We start from the raw sequence: 4,811 nt of genomic DNA on the forward strand, positions 1-4,811 counted from the left end.
CTTTAATTATACTGACAGACGGTTTGTCTCGAATGTCAATTAGTAATGCATTCCATAACTGTATTGAGGCATTTAAGAATGAGGTTTTGTAAAACTGAGTTCTGCAATTAATTGACAGTAAATGATTTGAATTTCGTGTATTATGCCTATGACTATCTGATACTTTACCTGGAATAAGATCTGACAGATAAAATGGAGTTTTCTTGTGATACATTTTATGAAACTGTACAATTTTGTGATTTTCCCGTCTTTTAAATAATTTTTCTCAGCCCACATCTTTATACAATAGATTTCCACTAGACAATTTTGTCTCTTTGTGACGTTACCGGAACGTCAACTAGACGGTGCCATTTTCAAAGGACTGATCAATGCAATTTTAACGTTTACCCTGCTACCGATGATCTCTGTACAAAAAGCTGATGTCAAGTGAGTATTTTGTCAAAAACTAAACTGAAGATGGCGGAAATGAGCCACGAGGTAAGCTAACTACAAATGGCTGAAGCGTACAGTTCCTATATCTGTGTCAATAGCTCCTGTGTTTAACAATCATAGTTAATTCGAGACCGAAATTGTGATGTGTATATATATTAATTGATTGAGAAAGTAAAATGAATTAAATAAGAATGTTGAGTTGTTTCTTTTAATTTTGTTAACATTACGTGTCTTTTTACGTAGATTCACCGGAACTATGTTATCTTAGCAGCCACGACTGCCATAGTTACCAAACATGTATGACATTGTTGTAACTGTCTGTGTTTATCAAGAATAAAATTTGGCAAAAAAACAACAAAACAAAACAAATAAAAAAAAACGAAAATGAAAAAAAAAAAAAAAAACACGCACAGAAAAAAAAAGAAAAAAAGAAAGAAAAAAAATGTAGCAGCACATCGCGACTTTTATTTTCTTTGTAAAGTATTTCAACTACATTTTGTATTTGTTTGATTTAAATATATGAATTTAATAGTTTCTTTATTTCGTTTACGGTGGTATGAACGCAATGGGATACAGACATATTCTATTGTAACGGGCTATATAGAATATGTCTGTATCCCATTGCGTTCATACCAAAAAAAATATATAGAACAATGCCGAGGTGGGGTACACTGTGAAATATTCATATCATTTTTTTCTTTTTATGCCCTAACTATATTGTGCATAGAGATACTCTTATAAATTCTCTACATAAGCAGGAATATTTTCATATTGACATACTCCTAAATGGTTCTGACAGTTACAGTGATGATGATGGGGGGGGGGGGGGGGGGGGGGGGGGGGGGGGGTCAGGTGTGTATTCAGCCATGAGTGGATGACTACTGTGTGTGTGTGTGTGTGTGTGTGTGTGTGAGGGTGTGTGCGTGTGTGTGTGTGCTCTCAGAATTACGGAGTTGTGGACACATAAGCGGTGTATAGACCAACGTTGTGGACACATTTTACATTGTGGACACCATAATTTGGTGTCCACAGTGTACACACATCTAGTGGCCTACTATAACCCTACTTAATATATTTAAGGGAAAACTGTATAACAGCGTTGTGAACCACCCTGATACACACCGTGTGTATAGGGCTGGAAAAATATGTTGAGTAGACTGTGTGAAGTCACCTCACATACACACCTAGCGAATTACGTTATCTATATGGGTCACCTGCAGCTGATCCTGCTGCAGTGGCTAGCGCAGGTCAGTTTCTTACTGTCTATGAGAGGCACCAATGGGGTATATAACGTGATTGCATTAGTAAATCTATATAAAAAACACTATTCTATCCTACTGAGCACCCCGTAGTTTTCCCGCAAAAATGTCAAGAAAACCAAGGCACCAGTAAACCTAGTTTAGTTGCCGATACTACACCTGGACATTGGTGAGTTGATGTTATTCTATTATTACTTTCTTAATGATGATACAAGATAAATGTTTTGTATATTACTTTGTTGTATATCTGTATATATAATATATAAAACTGAATATGGAGGGTGTAAATATAAGTTATATGTAATTACTAAAGTAGAATATATGCATACCCATATTATAAACAGGGTCTAAATCTAACGGGATTTAATATGGCTAAGAAAAAAAAGAGCATTTACGGAATATTTTGTGGTAAATGATGTACATAAAAGTTTATCAGCTGAAACATGATATTCTGTTTGATTGTTTTATAACATTGGCATTATATAACTATATGCGGAAGCATTGTAAATTTTATATTTTTGATGAATTTCGACCATTTTGTTGTTTGTCAAATGATTATGTTCTGGCTGGACACATGTTTGTTTGGAAATCTAACAGGAAAAAATGGGAAATATATTGTAGTTTTTCATACATATACTTACTACTAGTGATGTACGTCATTGTTAACCTTTTTTTAGCATATATAGTTCAATATAAAGATGTTTGACTTAGCAATACATATTAGATTTTTGATTATTACTCTCTAACAATGAAACAAAACATGCCGCGCATTGTATTTAATGAGATTATCGGAGGATACAGAACATACGTCGCAATTCTAAACATGTTTGTGTATTTAAAACAAGTAACAAATTCCACATAATATACAAATGTAATGCAATAATGCTATAAAAATATTTAGCGTGACTATATTTAAGGATTTAGCAATGTTTGATATGTCAATAAACACAAGTTTATCTTATTCAGATTAATATAATGTTTTTATGGCGATTTCATGTAATTTGGAAATACTATATTAAATTGTTACAACGAAAATACATTCGTTAAGTTTTTAAGCATTTGTAGAATATAATGAAAAAAGTGATGTCGGTGGTCTATTAATTGGAAAGTACTGAGATATATTATATTTGTCAAATTTTACACCTGAAAGGTGGATATCACACCAAGACGGAGAAAGCGTTATAAACCAGAGGATAATGCAAAAACCTTTATCCTTAAAAATAAAATAAAAAACCCTTCAAAATTTTCTTTGACAGTACTATTTATGAACTAGTTTCTTTTTTTTTTCCAATTTGATGTTGAATCACATATATCACCAAACAAATGATGGTGTTCTGGAAATGCAAAAAGCTGTTTGAATTTTCATATACCATGCAAAATAAGTATTGTTTTTCATTTAAATAAGTATCATGATAGTATAATATTCAAATTTGATACGCTTGTCTCAGGTAAAGGAGTATTCGTCCTCAGATTGTTTACTAATTTCTTCTTGAGTATGCCGGGAAACTCATTAAAGGAAAGGCCACTAAGTATGTTCCAGATACCAACTTTATAAAGCAGATATAGTAGTCCCATATCGGGAGCCTGAAGTTAGTTCCGAGTTCCGTGTAAGTAAAACGGAACTAGGGACCAGTTCCGAGTTCCGTTTAAGATAAACGGAGTTCCGAGTTCCGTTTAAGAAAAACTGAAATATTATGTATTAGCTTAATTGGTTTTACATATAGCTTATACATAGTTGTTCCGTTTTCTTAAATGGAACTCGGAACTGGTTAAACGGCACTCGGAACTGGAACGGAACTCTGGTTCCGAGTTCCGTTTACTAGTTTTGATTTTCTTCACCGGAACTGAAAACTAGGACCCAGTCCCGTAAAATTCATACGTGACTCATAAATGACTTTGCATCCATTTGACACATGTAGTTTTTCTTCTTCAGATTCGGGTCTCATATTTAGATAAAGTACATAGAATATCGTTCCTAGTTCCGTTTGTTCCGAGTTCCGTTTCTCTTAAACGGAACTCGGAACTGGGACCAAAACCAATAAAGCTAATACATAGTATTTCAGTTTTTCTTAAACGGAACTCGGAACTTTGACCAAAACTAATAAAGCTAATACATAGTATTTCAGTTTTTCTTAAACGGAACTCGGAACTCGGAACCAACTTCGGGCTATGGTATACATTGTAGGATTGTACAAAAGGCACACACGATATTAAACAGCATTTAAATAAGATTGCACAATTCAGATGTTTGTCCTTCAATGACTCAACAGTGATGATATGAACAAAAAAATGTAGATACTGAAAGGCAGCTAAAACATCAACTTGAAATAGATCAAACACAATTACAAAAATATTAATAGAAACGAGCACCCATGATTCAAGTAAATATGTAAATTGTGATTCCGACTTTGATATTTTATTGGCAATATCTAACATTAATCTTGAATTTTTTTGTTTTGTTTTTTAAGGATCGATGCCACGGAGGAACTCTAACTGACCACATGAGAAAGTCTTCGTCGCCTTGTCAATCATGCTAAACGTGGTGTAGCAAACGCAACGATAAAACTGGTCGATTAAAATGGATAGCCACGTCTTTGCCTTTTCAGCCTCAGTTTTGATTTACCCAAACCATGTAGACATTATAAGATATATTTATGTGACCAACTTTCACAGCTTTTGACATTGTTTTCAAAACATTTTTTTTTTAAACTGGTTTCGTTTGAATTCTAAAGATAAACTTAACTGACCGTGAAACGAGTGTCACCGATTTACCGAATAGCTACTCAAAATGGCATATTCATTTTACATAAGATTTTATTCCTTTCTTTTAAAAAATAATATTGATATTTTACAAAAAGGAAGGCTAAGAAATGACTACGGTATCGATGACTTACCCGGGGAGGAAAATACTAATTGAGCGAGTTATATAACCAACAGTATTCTGGCCTTGAAATTGTTTGTTAAATTAAGCTTGGTAATTGCGACTTACCCGTTAAAAGTGACAAATTGTTTCGTTTGCTTAGTTCCATACGTGACATAACATCCAATTTCATGTCATTCAATAACAACTAGTAACTGATTTATATTTGTTTTCTTATGAGTACATAGTTAGCAGAATGG

General features: G+C 33.4%; 1 long non-coding RNA gene across 1 annotated transcript; it reads left to right on the forward strand.

Annotated features, from left to right (window-relative positions):
• The first annotated feature begins 1,363 nt into the window (after nt 1-1,363).
• On the forward strand, nt 1,364-4,284 carry LOC117322197. Its single transcript, XR_004531488.1, has 2 exons — nt 1,364-1,860; nt 4,160-4,284. It is a non-coding gene; the product is annotated as an uncharacterized LOC117322197 (long non-coding RNA).
• The last annotated feature ends 527 nt before the right edge of the window (nt 4,285-4,811 follow it).

The sequence above is a fragment of the Pecten maximus genome, chromosome 2 (genome assembly GCF_902652985.1).
Source record: "Pecten maximus chromosome 2, xPecMax1.1, whole genome shotgun sequence".
NCBI classification, from domain to species: Eukaryota; Metazoa; Mollusca; class Bivalvia; order Pectinida; family Pectinidae; genus Pecten; species Pecten maximus.